Below are 22,371 nucleotides of genomic sequence, written 5' to 3'. Positions count from 1 at the left end.
GCAGAATGTGGGATCTTCCCGGACCAGGGATTGAACCTGTGTCCCCTGCATTGGCAGGTGGATTCTTAACCACTGTGCCACCAGGGAAGTTCCTAGTAGGTGTCTTTGAACTTCTGTCCGTTGCCCCCATTCTAGTCCTGGGGACCAGAAGAAAAGGAACTCCTGTCTCTTATCATGGCCTCCTTTCCAAGTTGGAGCTGAAGTATGGAAAAACTGATTGTCACAGGTATGCTGCGGTACTGGTCCCTGTGCCCTCATGTCTACCAAAGTCCCCAACCAGTCCCTGGCCCAGCACGTTCAGTATGTTGTAAAAATATAATTTTTCTGAGTGTGTCAGTTGTCAGGGTCCTAGTCCTATGCACCCCTAGGTCAAGAGATAGGTCAATGTAAGCTCTACTTTTTAAAGCCACTTCCACTCTCTGATACAATTCCTACTCCTTGGAGGCTAAGCCATGCAGTTGGCCTGTCATCACTTCTCCTCATCTAACTACCTTCCTCAGTTGTAGAATGGCTTGGGAAGCACCCCTGGTTTCCTTTCCACCTCATGTCCATCCCTCATCCTGAGAGCTTTTGAGGCCACATGGCATCTCAGTTCCTTGACTGTCTCATCTTCAAAAACTTTTTCTTCCTTTGCACTTCAGCCAGGACCCCACTCTCGGATGGCTCTTCATCTAAGGTTGTTCAAGGCGCCCATCTCTTAGGATACCCTCCATCTTTCTGCCTGGTACCATCAGTGACTTCCATTACACCTGTTTGGGGACCTTCAGGCCAGTGTCATGAGCCTTTCCAGAATTCTCTTACTTAACATCTTGAGCAACCATCCTGTGTGTTTTGTTTTAAGCACTCTTAAAAGCTGAGATCTTAAACTCCTTGACCCCATCACACCTGTCTGGCAAACTGTCTTCCTGGGATTAACCCAATTGCTCATTTTTTTGTGTGCCTGTATCTTAACTGTTCAAACTAACTATAGAAAAATCAAACAACCATCATATTAGTATCACCATAAATTCAGAGTCTCCATTCTCAATGGGGCCCTCAGTGTTCCTGAAATCTTATCATATTTCCCTGCACTCCAACTTACTGCAATGACTATTTCAAATTCATAGTCAGACTTTACTGTAAGTTTCTTTAGGGTGGAGTCCCTATCTGGCTTTTACACCACTAAATCTCCAGTGCCTAGGATAGGCTTAATACATAGGTACTCAATAAGTATCTGTTTACTGACTGACGTGTAGTAATAGTGGTAGGCATTTTATGCAAATATTAGTAAATGTTAGCTACATGCCGGGCTCTATTCTTTGTGAGCTATATGTATTAGCTCATTTAATCCCCACAAAACCCCCAGTGAGGTTAATTAGAACTTTTGTCATGCCCATTTTACAGATAAAGAAATTTAGAGAGGCAACTTAGAGACATGAAGTGATAAAAACTGTAAGTGGTAGAGTGGGTATTTACTCCTTAGGACCTGTAGAGAGAAAACTTAGTGGGTCCAGTTGAGTTTTTTACAATCAGGCAACTGTGCTTCAGACTGGAGGTCAAGAGACAAGTGAAAATGAAGATTCATATTTAGGAGGGGACAGATAAACTGGTGACCTCAGAAAACAGAATATCCAACCTTGTTCACACCCTTGCTTTGGCAGAGCACCTCCAACAAGCCCCTGATGAAACTGGGGTGGTGTGTGTGCAGAAGGCACATTTGGGTGGTAAGGTGCATTTCTTTTTCTCCATGTGAGCTAAGACGTCAATCATATATTTGAATACAAGGGGGTGGATCCATGGTGTATTTGTAGGTGACTTTAATATTGGGTAACATCCCCCCTGGGCTGAAATTCAGCCTTGATTTTTTTTTTCTTTCTTTTGCTAAGGTGCATTTTTAAGAGAGACGTTCCAGACTACCTCTCAGGTAGGAGAGATATCATTGCACTGCTCGAGTCCTTCTTTCCCCTTCACACTAGTTTCTCTCACTTATGCCCTGAGAGAGGGAGAGAGATCGCCAACAATGAGCTCCTGTTTGCGTCGGGTCCACATATCTCATGGAAAGCTCCCTGCAGTTCTGGGAAGATAATTATCTCCATTTTAGAGATAAGAATGACTAACACTTACTAAATTTATTAAGTGTCTGGCACTGTGCTGAGTGTTTTTAGAGCATCATCCCATTCGATTCTCACAGCAATACTTAAAATTGGAACCACTGTATGGATGGGTCAGAGAAGGGAGGTGTCTTGTCCTAGGATACACAGCAGGTTAGAGTTGGTATTTAAACCCAGGTCTTCCTCATCACTCATTTCTGGAGGAACCAAGGGCTTTTTTCCGCGGAAGCAGGGAGAGAGAGGAGGAAATTCGAAGGAGAAGGCTGACGCTGATTTCTACCCAACCCAAACCCGGAAGTCAATGTACATTGCCAGACTCCCAGCTCATCTCCCACCCAGGCCTTGGCCGGAGGCGGGGAAGTGGTGCGCACGCGCACGGCCTCCCGTTCGGCCCCGCCCCCCGTGAGGGCTTCCTTCCTTGCTCTTGGCTCTGGGGCTTGCGCGCTACGTCCCCAGCCAACGGCTTCTTCCCGGTCAGGGACTTCCGGTGCGCGGAGTGCGGTTCCGGGTCGTGGCGCGGCTCGGGGCCAACAGGGCTGCTGCTCAGCTGGCGAGCGGCGGCGAGCGGCAGGGGCATGAAGGCGAGCCCGGAAAGCGGCAGCTGAGCCGGCCGGGAGGAGCGCCAGTCCCCGAGGATTCCGAGAGTGCGGAGCTCGGGCAGGGGCCGGGAGGCGCGGGGGAGCCGAGCCATCCACTCAGGAACGTGTCCCAGGGCCGACCCGACCCGTAGTGTGGCAGCAGCTTCAGGTAAAGGTTGCCCCAGCCTCTAGCTCCTTCGCTCGCTACCCCCGCCAGCCCACCCGAGGAGCCTGGCGGCCTTCCTCACTCCCCCGCGCTCGGCGCTGCCCAGCGGGCAGCCTGTCTGGCCCTTGCTCTGGTCTCCCTTGAGCATCCGTTTTCTGGCCCTTTCGTGGAGGCTGCTATGAGCCTGACAGCTGGGTGTGTGATTTGGGGGAGTAGAAACTAGTGGACTTGGTAGAATTGGGGTTTGGGGAGGGTACTGTTGACTCTGGCAGTTTCTGGCTGTACCTCGGCAACATCTAGGTGTCTTAATCTTCATAACGAGAAAATCAAGTTTTTAAAGCATTGTCTGTGCAGTCCCTGTTTCCCAGCTCCCCTTAGCTCCATTGCCCCAAAGGGGTAAACAGCCTCGCAGAACTGTTTTTTTCTAGCCAGACTGCTGCTGGAACTTTGATTCAGCCTTTTGTTTATGGGAGTGGCATAGAGTCTTCCAGATATGTTTAAGGCTGGGGGAAAAAAAATCATTTTAGTTTAAGCAAGAGCATTACTTTAACCGGAGACCCAAAAGTTGACTCAGAGATTGGCTCAATCTTCATTCCGAATGAAGTGATTTTTGAAGCCTCTCCCAATACCTGGCACTGTGCAAAAGCATCATGTTATAAACCAAAACCAGCAAAGTTCAAAACTTGCCCATGCGTGAACAGTCAAATGGAGACAGGTGTTTACAAACATCGGTTAAAGCAAAGTCAACGTTCTCATTCTATCAATATTTTGACAAGCAGAAGGGGTGGATTCCTAATTTAAAACAGCAGAAAAGAAGGCACCATGTTTTATTCTTCATATTCTGTGAGCTCGCACAAGATGCTCAGTAAACGCTGAAAGAGTTGTTGATGAAGTATTGATATTTGTTTTATGTTTTTCAGTTTACATATTTGCAAGGTTGCTGGGGCCTGTGAGGCATGCAGGCGGCCCCTTTCCCATTCAGCTTTGTGTTCATACCTTCCTTCATCTCCTGTGATGCCTGAGTGTACTCACATTCCTCTACACCTCCTGGCTCCTGGCTAACTTTCCAGCTACGCTTCGAAAGGCCCCCTACCCTGATCCTTTACTCTGGCTAAGTAGGACCTAGATGCCTTTGTTGTTTACTTTGTTCATTGTTTTTTTGTAGGACTTTCTCTCTGCCTAGATTTCTCCTTTTCTGTTCCCACCTATTGAGATGTTACCACGGCCCAGCTGAAATTGGCCTTCCCTCAACCAGTTCAGGGCAACCTCAGCTGGAAATGATTTATTTTCTAGAATCCTATAAACACTCATTATTATATCTACAATTATTTCACTTAGCAAACATCTACTGAGTATGGATATATACCAGGTACCATGCTAGACAATGTAGAGATAAATAAGACTCAGTTCTTGTCTGCTCAATTTAGTGAGTGAGATAAGGAAATAATTCGAACACAGAATGGTATGTACACTGTGGGAGAGTTCTTTCTGTGATCCAGTGGTAGCACAGAAGAGGGGGAGTTATTCACTTTTGAGGAGTGTACTATGTCCAGGTAATGTTTCATAATGTGGGGTTAACTAAGCTTTGTTATTTACTATACTGGAGATTATATTAGGTTTCTCTTGTTTAATCATTTTAACCTCAATTCACAGATTAGGAAGGCTCAGGATAAATTACACATCTGGTATGAGACAGCCAGGATTCAAACCCAGGTCTGTCTTATGCCTACATCTGTGCCTTTTCCATTATGTGTTTTTCTTTTCTCACACCATAGCTCTCTGTATGCAAATACATATTGAAACAGGTATACAAGAGAAAAAATATCAATGTCAATATGAATGTCAGATAGTCCTTTAAATGTAGAGAAGACCTTAATCTTCCAAGGTAAGAAGGTAGTAGGTGGGTCAGCTCAACGTTGAATGAGTGGACCAGACATTCTGTAGAAAACAACCATGGATGCTGGCTTCAATTCTTGATCCTTCCTCTTACTAGATATGTGACCTTTGGCAAGTTTCTTAATTCTAAGTATCATTTCCTTCAAGTATAGTTTGAGATGGGGGATGATAGAGACTTCATGAAGTGTTGTGAGCTAATGTGGGTAAAGGGCCTGATTTGTGGCAAGGTTCCCCTGAAAATAGCTGTAAGATGCAAAGATGCAATGCCTGTGGCATGGTTTTAGAGTAGTGAGTAGACCAGCCTGAATAAATCAAACCATTGCTTCTTTCAGTGGGAATACTGGGAAGTAAAGTTGGAGGGTCAGGAGGGGGTCAGAGTCAGGGCTTGTGTGTTGGGCAAGAGAGGTCACTTCCCGTTTCTGCTCATAACCTTTCCTGTTAATAAATACCTTGAAGATCTGTGATTCATTCAGCTGTGCTAGGGAAAATGTTAGACCCAGGGATACAAAAAGGAGTATAACCAGGTCCCCACCCTGAGGTTGTCGACACTCCCGTGGGGCTGACATGTTTGTGCAGGTGAACCATAGTAGATACTAAGATAGTAGTCCCCACAGGGTACTGTGGAGCACAAAGGAGGAAACACTGATGACGGTAGCTAATGAGCACTTACTGTGTGCCAGCATTGTGTTAAATGCATTCTCATTCATTCCTCTACAGGATGGTGTTATTAGCATTCTGATTTTACAGATGAGGAAACTAGAGCACAGAGGTTAAATGAATTCCTTTAGTTTATGCAGTTGTTGAAGCTGAGAGTAGAGGGGATTATCTGCCAGACTTTGGTAACTCCACTCTTCGGTACTACGCCATGTTATGTCTTTGTGATGTGGGTGGCTTCGGAGAGGAGCTAGCCCTTGAGCCCTAGCTTCAACGTGCCCATCACCATGCTGGGCAGTAGGAATAATGAGGAATGAACATGGCTTCTGCGCTCAAGGAACTCATCACCTCATCTGTCCCGTTAAATATATATATTTAAGTGGGGTGTTTGTTTTGCTTATTGACTCATAACTGAAGACTTTAGAAACTATTGCAGTTCAGTAGATTATATGTGCTTCAGCTGAGAGAATTTGCTGTAAACCTGTTCTTTTGATATGTCGGCCTTATTGTTAAGGACGCAGCAATAGATGCCAAATTATTATGACAAAGAATTCTGTCACATTACATTTTTTCTCTTATGGGAGGTACCCTGACCTTGTGTTTTCTGTGAGTTTGAAGTTTTTCACTCAAAAGTTAGCACATTTTAGCTTGTGTTAAAGTAATTGAGTGCTTACAGTCATCGTTAAATGTTTCTGTATACCTTATTTCCTTCAGTCTTTATGATTCTGTGAGCTAGGGTATTACCAATTTAACACGAGTAGCCTAAGCCTTAGTGGTTAAGTGTGTTACCCAAGAGTCATACAGCTAGTGAGTTGATAATGCAAAAACAAAAAAAAAGTTGGCCAAAAGAGTAAACAAATATTTTTTTTTTTTTTTTTTTTTTTTTGGTACGCGGGCCTCTCACTGCTGTGCCCCCTCCCGCCGCAGAGCACAGGCTCAGGACGCGCAGGCTCAGTGGCCATGGCTCACAGGCCCAGCCGCTCCACGGCATGTGGGATCCTCCCAGACCGGGGCACGAACCCGCGTCCCCTGCATCGGCAGGCGGACCCTCAACCACTGCGCCACCAGGGAAGCCCCCAAATATTTATTAATTTAGTTCTCTTTTGAACTCTACCTCAGGAGTCTCCAACTCAAATGCCCATGATTTAATATAAAGAGTAGGACAGATCTTGTGAACTGGAGGGCCCCATGACCAGTCAGTCTGAAGGCAGCAGTCACTACTCAGCTCCAGTTGCTTGTCGCCGTGTGAGGAAGTGGACCCAGTATCTCTAGATCTTCCGATTGTTTTCAAGAGATGCTGGAAATCTGGATTTTAATGTATTTAGTTTAAAAAACTGCCCTTAAAAAAATTATGTAGACCAAAACACATTTGTGGGCTGTGTAGTCTTAGGCTGCCTGATTGTGAACTCTGACCTACCTGCTCACTGAAATTTTGGTACCCACTGTTCAAAGCAGGAGGTACAATGCCTGTTGTGATTATTGATCAGAAATCTGGTAAATTGCTAGAGTGAGGGGGTGTTGTATTTGACTCATACTGATATCTTTGGGGAAGTGGCAGGATAAATGCTTTTATTGTATGATCAGGCTGAATTTCTGGAGGGATGGGGTTTGGATGAGGTGATGATGACCTTGTAATACTTTTGTGCCCTTAGCACTTTAAATGCTGCCAGATCTCTTGTTTCCTTTGGTACTCTCTACAGTGCATGAAGTGAACAAGGCGGGTAATCATAACCTCTTGAGATGAAGAAATTGGTGCCCAGTGAATTACAGTTTAGTATAAAGTGCACTAGACTGAGAGGGACTTGAATTCTGAATGCAGGTATGCCACTAACAGCCTTCTGGTTTTGGTCAAGTCACTTACAAATCTTTGTATCTTTTTTGCCATCTGGATGATAATGAGGGAGCACGATTGAAGTCTTGGTGAGGTCTTTTCAGGATGCCAAGCTTTCTGATTCTAATTGACATGCTTAAAGCTGCACAACTGATTACTGGCAGACTCCAGTAGAGAACAGTTCAGATCTAAAATGCTGCTTCTCTCTTTTTCTTTCTTTTTTTTTTTTTGCGGTACGTGGGCCTCTCACTGTTGTGGCTTCTCCCTTTGCGGTGCACAGGCTCCGGACGCGCAGGCTCAGTGGCCATGGCTCACGGGCCCAGCCGCTCCGCGCCATGTGGGATCTTCCCGGACCCGGGCACAAGCCCGTGTCCCCTGCATCGGCAGGTGGACTCTCAACCACTGCGCCACCAGGGGAGCCCTAGGGTTTGTTTTTTTTTTTTTTTTAATCAAGAATCTTTGTTAAAGAAATAATCAGAAATGTAGAAAAATATTCATGTTCAAAGGTGTTCACTGTGGAAGTATTTATAATAGCAAAAATTAGAAACAACTTTAGTAGTCAACAAAGAGGTAAGAGAAATGGAAAAGCCATAGAATGGAACTATTGTACAAGCATTTTAGATGTTTTAGAAGAATTTTAGTGACTTAATATGCTCACCATATAATATGAAGTGAAAGAAGGATATAAAACTAAAGTATGATCTCAATTAATGTCAAACACACAAAGAAAAAACAGGTGGTTAGATTATAGGTCTTTATGCTCTTTTCTGTTTTCCAAAATACTCTCTGATAAACATAAATTACTTTTCAATAAAAAATCCTTTTAATTAACTTGTAAGTGAGAAATATGGGTAGAGCTAGTGCACATCATTTTGACCAAAAAGTTTTCCCTAATACAGGTGATCTGATGTTATATTGGGTTGGCCAGAAAGTTCATTTGGTTTTTCTGTACGATGGCTGTAGTAGCACTTAGTTGTCTAACTTCATTCGAAACAATTTTGTTAGATTGTATTGTGACAGCTATCATATCAGCGTGCATTTAAAAAAAAACTTAAAATTGGTGAATTTTTGTGTAGCCATTTTAATATTGAAGATGGAAGATAAAAAGCAACATTTTCGGCATATTATGCTTTATTATTTCATAAAGGTGAAAATGCAACTGAAACGCAAAAAAAGATTTGTGCAGTGTATGAAGAAGATGCTGTGACTGATCGAACGTGTCAAAAGTGGTTTGCGAAGTTTCATTCTGGAGATTTCTTGCTGGACGATGCACCACCGTCAGGTAGACCATTTGAAGTTGATAACGATCAAATTGAGACATTCATTGAGAACAATCAACGTTATACCACACGGGAGATAGCCGACATACTCAAAATATCCACATCAAGCGCTGAAAATCATTTGCACCAGCTTGGTTATGTTCATCACTTTAATGTTTGGATTCCACCTAAGGCGAAAAAAACCTTCGTGACCATATTTCCACATGCAATTTTCTACTTAAACGTAATGAAAATATTCCATTTTTAAAACAAATTGTGATGGGCAATGAAAAGTAGATACTGTACAATAGTGTGGAACGGAAGAGATCATGGGGCAAGCGAGATGAACCCCCACCAACCACACCAAAAGCCGGTCTTCATCCAAAGAAGGTGATGTGTGTATATGGTGGCATTGAAAGCGAGTCCTCTCTTATGAGCTCCTTCTGGAAAACCAAACGATTAACTCCAACAAGTACTGCTCCAAATTAGACCAACTGAAGCAGCACTCGCCAGAAAGCATACAGAATTAGTCAACAGAAAACGCATAATCTTCCATCAGGATAACGCAAGACCGCATGTTTCTTTGATGACCAGGCAAAAACTGTTACAGCTTGGCTGGGAAGTTATTCATCTGCCATATTCACCAGACATTGCGCCTTTGGATTTCCATTTACTTTGGTCTTTACAAAATCCTCTTAATGGAAAAAATTTCAGTTCCCTGGAAGACCGTAAAAGGCACCTGGAACAGTTCTTTGCTCAAAAAGATAAAAAGTTTTGGGAAGATGGAATTATGCAGTTGCCTGAAAAATGGCAGAAGGTAGTGAAACAAAACAGTGAATACGTTATTCAATAAAATTCTTGGTGAAAATGAAAAATATCTTTTATTTTTACTTAAAAACCGAAAGAACTTTTTGGCTAACCCAATAGGATTGTATTTTCAAGTTAGTTTTAACCTCAGTTGTTTTACACTTAGGATATGGTTTCCTGTATCTTGACATACATGATGTTGAGGTTCTCCTCTCCTCCTCAAAAATATCTTGAAAGAAGAGTCATATTTGTGTAGGTGGTACCAGTGTCCCAGTGCTACCATCACCTCTTTAGTGGCCAGTGGGTCAGTGAGTAGCCCTGTGACAGCTCTGTCTTTCAGAAAGAGTACATGCCTATTATTCGTAAGGCTGGTCATTGGTATATAGAGCTTTTTTGTGAGTTGAATATTTGTATCTTGGTAAGTGCTTTTTTGGTATGGAAAAGTTTAAGTGTGAATTTCTCACTTTTGAAAAATTTTGTAAGAAAAAAATTAAAGATCAAAGTTTGAATTTTACTTTTTGTGATAGCAGTATTCAGGATATATGAATATTAAAATGTCATGAAGAATTGTGTCTTTTACTCTTTTCTAATTATATACTTCCTAAATGAAATTGCAGTAGTTTCAGCTTGTACCGTTAAGCATGTTGTCTAGGGTTTTTTTTAAGTGTGCGTGGTAATTCTCGTATATGCAAAAGCATGCAAAAATTTAACAAAGTATTTGAGCATATTTAAATTAGGAAAATACCAGGCAAGATGTTTCATTTTGTAAACTGCTTCTGTCCAAAGCATTCTGTATATTATCAGAATGAAAAATGACAGCACTTTGTCATCTGTTCAAATTGATATTGCACTCTTTGCAATGACAGCTGAAAAGGCCCACAGGTGCCATATAAAGAGGTGACCATGTTGTCATATTTCATTTCGGCATCCCTCTGCAAAGCCATAATTACCTAATTAGGTTGTTAATTAGGAGATTAGCATTTCACTGTATTGATAGAATGCTCTTTACCGGCGTGGGGCTAGATACGGATTTGTCTGCCCTAATTTATAATCTCTGCCTTTTTTGTGCTTATTTATTTGCTTAAGATACTGATGTGGGGCAATTCAGTTTACCTGAGAAACAGTTTGTTTACAAGCTAATGAAGCTTTGATCGCAGGATTAAAGTTGCTGAGTTAAAATATGAACAGAATAAAAAGGGTGGTCACATCCCCAAAATGATAATAAAAATTCTGAGTTGGTATAACGTGTTCTCATTAGCATAGGGAACAAGCACATGATAAGAATTGAAATTGTTTGTATTTAAAAATCCAAAATACAAAAATGAAGTCTGAAATGTGATAGAGATTTATATATATCTAAACTAGGCGAAGGAAACTAGTTATCTTTAATAATAAATCTCTGTCACTTGTACTTGAGACATAAAATGTGTTAAGTATTTTTAATGTATTTCAGAAGCTGAAGCTTGGTTAATGATTTCAGAGCAAATATATTCAGTCTTCAGTTTAGACTTCCTTAGATAGTCATCATGCATCAGGGTTTATTTCATTTGTACCTTCTGATCATTAGTTGGTGCTTGGAACATTCTCTTCCCACAGTCTTTGCAGTCCTCAGTGCTTATGGAATTTGAAGTATTTCACAGTAACCTTCACTTGGTGAGCTATTTGGAGTTAAGTGGTGTTTCTATCAAGTATGTGGACATTCTTTTTTGGGGGGGGGAGAAGTGGGCTGGCAAAAAAAAATTTCGGCTTATTTTTACTCCAGTGCAAGATTTGACAATAATGTTTGTAATTTGCATTATATATACCTTTACCACTCTTTCCAGTCAAGGAGATTTAAGTCCTAAAACTGAACAATGTTAGGAGTACCATTCCCCCTGGGGTAGTAGTTTACCTCCTTTTGATTATATTTAGTATTAGTGGTTAAAGTTGTAGAAAGTACATGTGTGCTTAAGCCCTTTTCCCCATGGTTGTTATGAAAAATTGGATTTGGCTGTATCTGTAATTTTATTCAAAATTAAAAAAATATTTTATATGAAGAAAATATTACATGCAAAATGTTCTATTTAGTCAGTTAAGTTTTTTGCTTAACTGTAGTCATTCACTTATTCAGTCAGCATTAGCTGAATGTATATTGGGCATTAGTCATATGTCTGGGAATCGAGCAATGAAAACTACAGGCACGGACCCAGTGCTTGTGGGATTTGCAGTCTAGTAGCGGAAATGCAGTGTAGTTTGAGGAGTAAAGCCTAGTGTGAGAAGTGTTAGAGTAATGAGAGTCAAGGTGAGTATGGAGGAGTACCTACCCTAGACTTGATAAGGTCAAACCTTCCAGGCAGGTGCTGTCTAAATTGGGATCTGAAGGGTGAAGGAGAAAGTGATGTTTAAGCCAGGTGGAAGGAGAGAATGGTTTTAAAGGCTGGAAGAACACTAAAAGTTGAGAATGGCTAGAGTAGAAAGAACAAAGGGGATAAATGGAAGATGGGGCTGCAGAGGAAGCAAGTTCAGTTATATTAAAGAGTTTGGGACGTTATTGAAGGGTCTTAAGACAAGTTAGGAAGCAATTGCTATAGCCTAGGTGAGAGAAGATGGGATTGGATAATGGAGAGAAAGAGAATGAATGAAATCTAGAGAGAGAAGAGATGCATAGTATTGGTAATTGAATGGCAGTAGGCTTCACAGAAAGGAGTCAAGGATTCAAATTTGGACATTCTATTTGTTTCCTAATTTTAAGTATGAGAATATGTGTTTAAGTACCTCATAGAGAAGAGGTCCATGAGTCTTATTTTCCAATATGACCCCCAAATATACAGTACTAGCAACTAGTTTTCCTTTTGGTGAATTGGGGAGAATACTAATATTTGAGTGTCACTGTTGGGCCCTACCTTGTGAGAGCAGCTTTGTGAGGTATGAGATAATGTCTTACTGAGGTCCAGAGGAATTGTGACTTTGCCAGTTTTCTCAGCTACTGGGTGGTAGAATTGGGAGCACACACAAGCTTTCCAAAGCCTTTATGTTATCTGTCATGCCATGTTGTCTTCCTTGTTGTGTCCCCCTCCCTTTTTAATTCCAAAATGAAGAGGAGAATTACTCCCCAAGGACCAGTAGCTCAGTAGCTTGCTGATAGAGGCGTTGTGTAAACTCTGTGACTTCCCAGGCCCAGCTCTGGGGTGGATTAAAGCAGTGTCTGGTGCTTTGGTAGGAGAAGCTGCTCAGTGTAGGAGTGCTTGCTTCAACAAAGTCACAAGTTCTGTTGTGTTTTCTGGCACTAGGCTTTACTCTCCCCCAAGTAGAAATGTAGATCGGCTACCTCCACACAAGGTCACTAATGTATAGAAAGTTCTCCTCCTTTCCCCAGGGGAAAAGTCTTGAAATCTCTGATTCTTGGGTGAGGAATTTGACATCTCTTTGATGTAATCAACTTGTGTTACAAATTGTTTAAAAAAATTTTATGGTTACTGTCACCAGTACTGTTCAGTTAAGTGATTTGTTGGTATCCTTGTGTTGGAATCACCTGAACTAGAAGAAATTCTAGGGTGCAGCATGGATTCTAGCCTCTCTGTGTTTCTACCCCACCCCCTTTTAAAATTGAGATATAACTCATGTATCATAACATTTACCCTTTTAAAAGTGTACACTTTAAGGGTTTATCACCCCCAAAGAAACCCCATACCCATTAGCACTCACTCCTCATTTCTCCCTCCACTAGCCACTGGCAATCATTAATCTACTTCCTGTGTCTATGGATTTGCCTATTCTGAACCTTTTATATCAATGGAATCACACAATGTGTGGCTTTTTGTGTCTGGCTTCTCAGCATAATATTGTCAGGGTTCATCCATATTGTAGCATATATCAGTACTTCATTTCTTTTTTTCTAAATAAATTTATTTATATATTTATTTTTGGCTGCGTTGGGTCTTTGCTGCTGCACGCAGGCTTTCTCTAGTTGCTGTGAGTGGGGGCTACTCTTCGTTGTGGTGCGCAGGCTTCTCATTGCGGTGGCTTCTCTTGCTGTGGAGCACGGTAGGCGTGCGGGCTTCAGTAGTTGTGGCACGAGGGCTCAGTAGTTGTGGATCGCGGGCTCTAGAGCACAGGCTCAGTAGTTGTGGCGCACAGGCTTAGTTGCCCTGCGGCACGTGGGATCTTCCCGGACCAGGGCTCGAACCCATGTCCCCTGCATTGGCAGGCGGGTTCTTAACCACTGTGCCACCAGGGAAGTCCAGTACTTTCTTTTTATTGCTGAATAATATCCCATTGTATGGAAGTACCACATTTTGCCTATCTGTTCATCAGTTGATGGAGGTTTGGGTTGTTCCCACTCTTTGGCTATTATGAATAATACTGCTGTGGACATTCTTGTACAAGTTTTGTGTGAGCATATGTTTTCAATTCTGTTGGGTGTATTACCTTGGAGTGGATTACTGGGTAATAAGGTAACTCTGTTTAACAGTTTGAGGAACTGACAAATTGTTTTCACAGGTGGCTGCACCATTTTACATTCTCTCCAGCAGTGTATAAGGTCTGCCGCCTTTCTGCTTTCACTTTCTTCAGGCTTTCTATTGCTCTGGTCTGGGCTGGAAGCAACCCTAGGCATTCCATGAGCCCTTTTGTCTTGATGAATGGGAAATTCTCCAATTTTATCTCTTCAACTACATCCACTCTACAAGCATATGTGTACCAGGCCTTATATTGGATGTTAGTGACAGGAAGCCAAATAAGGCTTCTAGTCCTTTCTTTTCAAGGACTCCACAATCCAGTAGTTGGAACTTCTTACTAGGACATGCAGGGAGAGGGAAAAGCCAGTGAAGAAAGTACAGTTGACCTTTGAACAACATGGGTTTGAACTGCACCAGTCCACTTACATGTGGATTTCTTTTTCAATAAATACAGTACGACAGGATCTGTGATTGGTTGGATCTGTGGATATGGAACCATGGATGCGGAGGAGGAAGGGCCAACTATGGGACTTGAGCATCCACAGATTTTAGTATCTGCGGTGGTCCTGGAAACAATCCCCCAGGTTTACTGAGGGATGACTGTAACTGCTTAGATACTTGTGAATTTCCACAGCACAAATCCTAACTTTAGAATCTAGGCCAAGGTTGAGTTGATTTTTGGAGATTTTGGGGGGTTTCTTTTCCTTGGCTCATCCTTTAACTACAGTCATCCTCCTGTATTTGCAGGGTATTGGTTCCAGGACCCAGAGGATACCAAAATTCACAGATGCTCAAGTCCCTCATGTAAAATGGCATAGTACAGTCGGCCTTCCATATCCTGGGTTCTGCGTCTGTGCATTCACCCAACCAACCAAATTCAATCTGCAGTTGGTTGAATCTGCGGATGCCGAACCTGCATATACTGAGAGGACTGTTCTACTGTTCCTTGGGTTTTGTCACTAGGTTACTGCTCGTTTCCTTGCATATTTTCCCTGGGTAAGCTCATTCACATCCATGGCTTCATCTGTCGTTTATACGTTAATGTCTTCCAAATTTGCTCAGATCTTTCTCCTAGGCTTCAGGTTTGCCTGTCCTTCATGTGTCAGTTATATGTTGTTGTCCCAGATTTGCTCAAACCTTTCTCCTGGGCTGTTAGGTTTGTATCATGATGGATCTCTGTTTCGGTAATCCATAGACATCTCAAGCTCATTGTGTCTGAAACATAGTTCCTCATTTCCCCTCTCCCTGTTAAGCTGTTCCTACTTTTCAGTTCAGTTTCATTTGTTGGTGCTGTCATACAAGCCGTAAACTTTCACCTTCTCCTTAACCCTCCACATCCACTCAGTCACCAAGTTCTACCAATTTTATCTCCTAAATATTTTTTAAACTATTTCTTAAGTTCATAGGCCTATCTTTCAATGCCTTACTTTGGATTTCATCATCTCTTCCCTGAGCTATAGTCACAGCTTCATAACTAATCTTGTGTCTTGTCCATCAGATTAATTTTCTGTGCAGCTGCCAGAGCAGTCTCTCTGAAATGCTAACCTAAACAGCAGCTTTGAACTCCTGGTAGTTTTAGTTGCTAACTACATGTTCTGCTATATGTTATTTTAGTGCCTTTTCTCTTTGAAAAAAGCTGGATGAATGATTCATCTTTGAAGATTCATTTTAGACCAGGGAATAGTAGCAATAACAATAATAGTAAACATTTGTATAGTGCTTACCATGGGCCTGGTGCTTTTATACACACATAACATATATGATTTCTTTCAGTCCTCACAATAATCCTATGAGATAGGCACCAAAATTGTTCCCATTTATAGATGAGGAAGCGGAGGCACAAAAATTGTTACTTTCCCTAGGTCCCATGGTGAGTGAGTGGCTGAGTCCAGATTTGAACCTAGGCAGTCTGATGCTCTTAGTTTCTCCTGTGTCCCTTTTCTCAACCTTCCTGATTCCCTCCACTTCCCCCACTCCAAAGGTTGGTTATCTTCTCCCTGCTAGTGCAGTAACCTATGCATGGCCTGATGTTAATCTGCAGTTCATAGGACAGATCGGGAGCACATTTTATTTTAAACATTATTGAACAAGGAGCCAGCATTATAGACTATTTAATTGCCTGCTCCCTCTTGCCCCTATCTTAAGGTGACTAAGTTGGAAGTGATCCCTTCCATTACCTTGATCTTAGTCACCTCTGTGTAGCCTTGTCTGAGTATCCAGTTTCCTTTAGATAGCTTTCCTTTGCGTTTCCATGGAACTTTGTTATATAGAATCCTCCAGCATTGCTCTCATCCTTTATTGTGGCCATTTTTGTATTTTTCTTCTTGCTTGACTGTAAGCCTTTTGGGGATAGGGACTATGACTTGCTACTCTATACTCCTAATTCCCAGCATGTATTCACACTTGTTGAATTTCTTGAATGAACAGGTAGGTCCGACCCATATCTAGACTAGTGAGAGAAGAGGATTCAACGTGTGATGAAATGGACTTAACTTGGAAATTCGAGGCAGCATATAATAGCTGTTCCGAGCAGGGGTTGTGGAGCCAGGCTGCCTAGGTTTTATCTTGGCTCTACCTCTCACTAGTTATGGGGCCTTGGGCAAGTCCGTGCCTCAGTTTACTGATTTGTAAAACATAAATAGTAATAGAGTCCACCTGTAACAGTTTTGTAAGTGATGTATGTGTAAATAAATAAGCAACCTTCTGGAATCAGAGAATTAATTATTCTACTTAAAGTGTATTTTGTGAAACGCTGCCCCCCTAACTGTATAACATTACAGGCAGAATGAAGCCAGTCCTGCTGCTCTATCCTCATGTTTGATCCATCTGGTAATAGTTTTTTTTAAAAAGGTAATCTAGAAGATATAAAAAATACTTGGCAAAGTTAGTGCAGTTTTGTTAATAATAATAACAGTTACCATTTATTGAGGTTATGAAAGTGCCATTCAAATGAAAGTACAAAGCACCTTTCACAGTCACAGAAAAATAGTTTGGGGGTTATCTGTTTAGAATAAAATACCTGTTTAGATTATTTTATGCTGCCCTTCCTTCATTAGGAGTTGAATAAATGAGTTTGATAGTTGACAGCTTATTTTCCCTCCAAAAAAATGTAGCTAGAGCAGGAAGAGTCAAGAATATTGCCTCTTGGATTTGAATAGTGCTTTTTTACTTTTTGTAAGTATCCCTATGAGATGGATAAGTAGCACATAGATTATGAATATTTCACTGCTGAGGGAACAGAAGCAGAGGCACCTAACCCACTTGAAATCATCCCATAGCTAGTCCCTAGGCAGGCTACAGGCAGTAACCTGGAATTCCAGATGTGTTTACTAACTTCAACGCTTGTAGTTCTAGGAACCAGTTTCCATACATAATAGCATTTCTTAGACAAAGGTATGATAGTGCTCACTCAAATCAGTCAGTGTGGTTTACCTTTGAGAGGGTTTGCTGCCAAAATCTTGATGCTATTAAAATCTTTGTCAAAAAAGGAATTCCTCATACCTCTGTTCTTAGAGTGTGAACCACGGTGCCATGATATAAGTGAAACATGCAGTGGCATTCTTCTGGCCTTTGAGGGAAAACAGTATGAAGCAAAACACGCAAACCTTTTTACTTGAACCCTGGGTGAACACGCGATTACATCCTCCTCCTCCACCTCCTCCACCTCCTCCACCTCCTCCACCTCCTCCACCTCCTCCACCTCCTCCACCTCCTCCACCTCGCATGTGATTGGAATAGAATTTGAGAGCTGAAAAGGCCCTTCTTATAGTTCATCCTCCCCATTTAACAGATGCAAAAAATGGACTGATGTGTAAAACAGGTTTAAAGAGTTTTAAAGAGGTAACTTGTCCAAGGCCATGTAATTAGGTCCCTGGTAATTAGGGAATTGGAAGTCAGGTTTCCTGAGTGGTGCTTGCAGTAAACTATGTTGCTTCCCTCAATTGATGATGTGGTTAACCTGAGAGCCAGGTAAGTGGAAACATAACTATTGAAATCTTCTACTTGGTTAAGCAAACTTCAAATATTGAGGAGACAGTAAAAGGAAAATAAATCTTAGACTGTAGCAGGAGAGCTATCTACTGCACCAGCACCATGGATAAGGGCCCTTTTTTGTTTTTGAAAATCATGGCGCCACCCTTTGGGAACAGGAAAGATTTGTTTTGTCTGTTTATTGCACACTGAGCCCTTGCTGGATGCCAGCCACTTTCTACTAGAAACTGGCAGTACAGTGATGATTAAGACAGTGTGCTTAAGGAGTTGAGAGTTTAGAAGAGAAAACCAACATACAGATGGTCATTATTATTTTTTTTAAGTGTGATTAGTTTCTTTGTTTATTCATTCATTCATTTATTCATTCCTTAACAAAGCAGCCAGAGAGATACTTTTATTTTTTATTATTTAAAAAAATATTTATTTATTTGGTTGCGCTGGGTCTTAGTTGCAGCAGGTGGGCCCCTTAGTTGCTGCTTGAGGGCTCCTTTAGTTGTGGCTCAAGGGCTCCTTACTTGCGGCATGCAAACTTAGTTGTGGCATGCATGTGGGATCTAGTACCCCGACCAGGGATTGAACCCAGGCCCCCTGCATTGGGAGCTCGGAGTCTTAACTACTGCGCCACCGGGGAAGTCCCCAGAGAGGTACTTTTTAAAATGTGAGTTAGATCATATTGCTGCTCACAGTCTTCCGGTGATTCTCCTTTCTACTTGTAATTAAAGCAAAGTGCTTAGAATTGCCTGTAAGGCTCTACTCACTTTTCCCCACTCTTCAGACCTCATCCTCTACTACTTGCTTCTTTGCTGGGCTCCTTGATACTTAGTGCCAGGCATACTTCCCCTGCTTGGCAACACGCTTCCCTCAGAAATCCATATGGCTTGTTCTTTCATCTTCAAGGGTTAACTCTCAAATGTCACCTTCTCAGTGAAGCATCCCTTGACTGCTTTATTTACAATTGCAGCTGTGGCTCCACCTACCTAGCATGCCTTAGCTCTCTTTTCTGTGCTACTTTTCTCCATAGCATTTCTAACTTATTGTATAATTTAATTCTCTATTTTGTTTGTCTCCTTCATTAGAATGTGAACTCCATGAGGGCAGGACTTTCTGTCTGCTTTGTTTTCTGCTGTACTCTCTGCATCTAGAATAGTGCCTGGCACACAGGAGGCATTCAACAAGTATTTGTTGAATGAATAAGTTCAACAAACACTTAGCACCTATTACTAACAGGCAATGTGCTGGATTAATTATTTGGTAGAAGTAGTGATGAAGTGCAGTACAGTGGGACCACATGGGAGCAGCTAACCTGGTCTGTGGGATTCATCAGGGAGGTTTCCCGAGAGAATTGACCATTGATCTGGATTTAGAAGAATGAGTAGGAGGAGGCCAGGTGACAGTCTTCAGATCAAGTTATAAGTTTGGAGGAATGTAACTTGTCTTTATTGTAGCAATTTGAGCTGTGGTTCTCCATAGGGTAGGATAAAATTTCAGAAAACAGATGCTAGGAATTGAACTTTGTTTAGCACCTTCGAAGATTTGAGCATAGATTTTAGTAGCAAAGTTGTATATGTATGTATTAATCTTGGTATTAATGAAACCATTCGGGGGTTGGAAATTACCACAGATTTAGTGGCTTCAAACAACACATCACTGCAAGGTTTCTCAACCTCCGCATTATTGATATTGACATTTTGGGGGGTATAAGTCTTCGTTGTGGGTGCTGTCCTGTGCATTGTATGATGTTTAGCAGCATCCTTGGCATTAAAAAATTTGAAATTGGCAATTCCTTAAACACGGTATTCATACAACTAACTGTATTAAAGGTAGAAATAAAGTGCTTTTAAAACAGTTTGTGGGGGCTTCCCTGGTGGCGCAGTGGTTGAGAGTCTGCCTGCCGATGCAGGGGACATGGGTTCGTGCCCCAGTCCGTCAAGATCCCACATGCCACGGAGCAGCTAGGCCCGTGAGCCATGGCCGCTGAGCCTGCGCGTCCGGAGCTTGTGCTCCGCAACGGGAGAGGCCACGACAGTGAGAGGCCCGCTTACCGCAAAAAAACAAAACAAAACAAAGAAAAACAGTTTGCGGGGGCTTCCCTGGTGGCACAGTGGGTGAGAGTCTGCCTGCCAATGCAGGGGACATGGGTTTGTGCCCCAGTCCGTCAAGATCCCACGTGCCACGGAGCGGCTAGGCCCGTGAGCCATGGCCACTGAGCCTGCGCGTCCGGAGCTTGTGCTCCGCAACGGGAGAGGCCACGACAGTGAGAGGACCGCTTACCGCAAAAAAACAAAACAAAACAAAGAAAAACAGTTTGCGGGGCTTCCCTGGTGGCACAGTGGTTAAGAATCCACCTGCCAAGGCAGGGGACACGGGTTCAAGCTCTGGTCCGGGAAGATCCCACATGTCACGGAGCAACTAAGCCCAAGCGCCACAACTACTGAAGCCCGTGCGCCTAGAGCCCATGCTCCACAACAAGAGAAGCCACTGCAGTGAGAAGCCCGTGCAGTGCAATGAAGAGTAGCTCCCGCTCGCCACAACTAGAGAAAGCCTGCGCACAGCAACAAAGACCCAACACAGCAACAAAGACCCAACACAGCCAAAAATAAATAAATTAATTTATATATTAAAAAAAAAAACAGTTTGGACCCTGGGAATTGGAGAAGGGTTCACAGAAGAAGAAATATTTGAGTTGGACTTAGAAGAAGAAGGTTTGTATTGGAGGATAAAGGTACATCTCACACAAAGGAAGTCTCATTACCAAAGGCTAGATTGTGTTCAGAATACTCTTGGGAGTTGCCTTCTGGGGAGAAGGGGCAGATGAATGAAACTGGGTTGTAAAGAGTCCTAAATGTATGTGAAAGTGAAGGGGCTTAGGCTGTTTTCCTGCACTATTTTCATTTCTGTTGCCCAACAAATTACCGCAAACTTAGTGGCTTAAAACAACACAAATTTATTATCTCTCAGTGGGTCAGGAGTCATGGCTTCAGCTAGGTTTTCTTTTTTTTTTTTTTTTCTCTTTCTTTCTTTTTTCTTTGGCTGCACCACGCAGCTTGTGGGATTTTAGTTCCCTGACAGGGGATTGAAGCCAGGCCCCCAGCAGTGGAAGCGTGGAGTCCTAACCTCTGGACAGCCAGTGAATTCCCTCAGCTGGGTTTTCTGCTGAAGGTTTCAAAGGGATGAAATTAAGGTGTCAGTGGACTCCAGCCTAAGGTCCCCATTTTCTTGTTACCTGTTGGCTGTGAACACTCTCATCTCCTAGAGGCTGCTCTCAGATTCTTGCCTTGTAATTCCATAACATGGCTGTTTGCTTTTCAATACTGGCAGGAAAATCTCTGGCTTAAAATCTCTCTCCCGGGTTGCTTAGGATGAAGTCTTATGTAACAAAGTCATCAAGGGAATGACTCTTCCATCACTTTTGCTATGCTCTTGGCTAGAAGCAAGTCAGGTTCCACCCACACTCGAGGGAATAACACAGAGGCATGGATATCAAGAGAAGAATTTCTGGAGCCATATTAAAATGTTGACTGCCCTATGTACTTTTAGCTCCATGGAGGCAGTAGCCAGGTATTTTCAAATTTTTTTGCTCAGCATTATGTCTCTGGTGCCTGGCACATCGTAAGTGCTTTATAAATATTTGTCGAATGAAATCAATGAATGGTAGCGGTTGAGTGTTACTTATGGTTTCAGCTCTTACACTGGTAATTTCACATGGAGAAGCAGTCTAGTTTCTTTGGCATTATTCATTTCTTTAGGTAAAACTATAAACATTTTTACCTGGAATCTTAAAGTAAAACCTAAAATTATTTGTTTATCATAACAAGTGTCAATCAAATCTGTTATCTCAGAGAGACAATACCCATTGGAAAAATAATTTAGGGCTACATTGCACCAAACTGGCAGATTTCTTGTAACAGCCAGAAATGATGGCAGCTTTGGAGTTGTGGAGGTGGTGGGTAGTTAGGTTATCTGAAGTTTCACAGCTATTGCTAATAACAATAATTTCACATAATAAACAAGTATTTCAAAACGCTGGAAATACTGATTGTTTTGTAATAACTGCTTTATAATATTGATTTTAGTCTAAGTTGTGCTTAGAACTTTATATATAGTTTGGTGTTATTATTTATTATGGTTGTTCTCCATACTTGTCATAGGAAACATTTTGAGCAATATTTAGATCTTGAGTTATCCATTGATAAAGGACCATTTTACCTTCAGAAAATCAGGTATTTCTGACACCAAAGTCTGTGTTTTTCCAGTAGACCTTGCTGTTCAAAATGGGGTTGTGAGAATCTCAGTATGTGCCAGTCGGTCCTGGAAGCCACAAAGTAAGCAAGGCACATCTTCCTGGACTATCAGTTTTAGTGACTATATTCAAAGGTAAAATATTTTTTTCTATTAAAACAAATACAGGTTCAGTATGTTATAGGATAGAATGCAAAATATGAATGAATTCTAAAAATAAATTTCTTACAGCATGTTGCTTTACGTGGCTCCCCCTGGGTTCTCTCTTACCTTGATTTATGGTTACTCTCCTCTGCCCTTCAGGTGTGTCCGTGGACAAGTTTGAGGGGCCCTGTACTGTACCAGTCTCCCTTTAACTGGATCTTGGCAGATGGTAAGATTCAGAGACATTTCAGGTGGAGGTTAGTGGTACAAGGAAAGAAAAA

General features: G+C 42.0%; 1 protein-coding gene across 1 annotated transcript in view; it reads left to right on the top strand.

The window, feature by feature from the left end:
- Positions 1-2,606: 2,606 nt before the first annotated feature.
- The window catches only part of MAPKAP1 (MAPK associated protein 1), a 229,787-nt gene continuing 210,022 nt past the window's right edge, over positions 2,607-22,371 (top strand). The window contains exon 1 of the mRNA XM_065878524.1: positions 2,607-2,837. The gene's annotated coding sequence lies outside the window, so the exon portion shown is untranslated. The remainder of the gene's footprint in view (positions 2,838-22,371) is intronic.

The sequence above is a fragment of the Phocoena phocoena genome, chromosome 6 (genome assembly GCF_963924675.1).
Source record: "Phocoena phocoena chromosome 6, mPhoPho1.1, whole genome shotgun sequence".
NCBI lineage: Eukaryota > Metazoa > Chordata > Mammalia > Artiodactyla > Phocoenidae > Phocoena > Phocoena phocoena.
The sequence above is the reverse complement of the archived record's forward strand: the minus strand, read 5'-3'. Positions and strand labels throughout refer to the sequence as shown.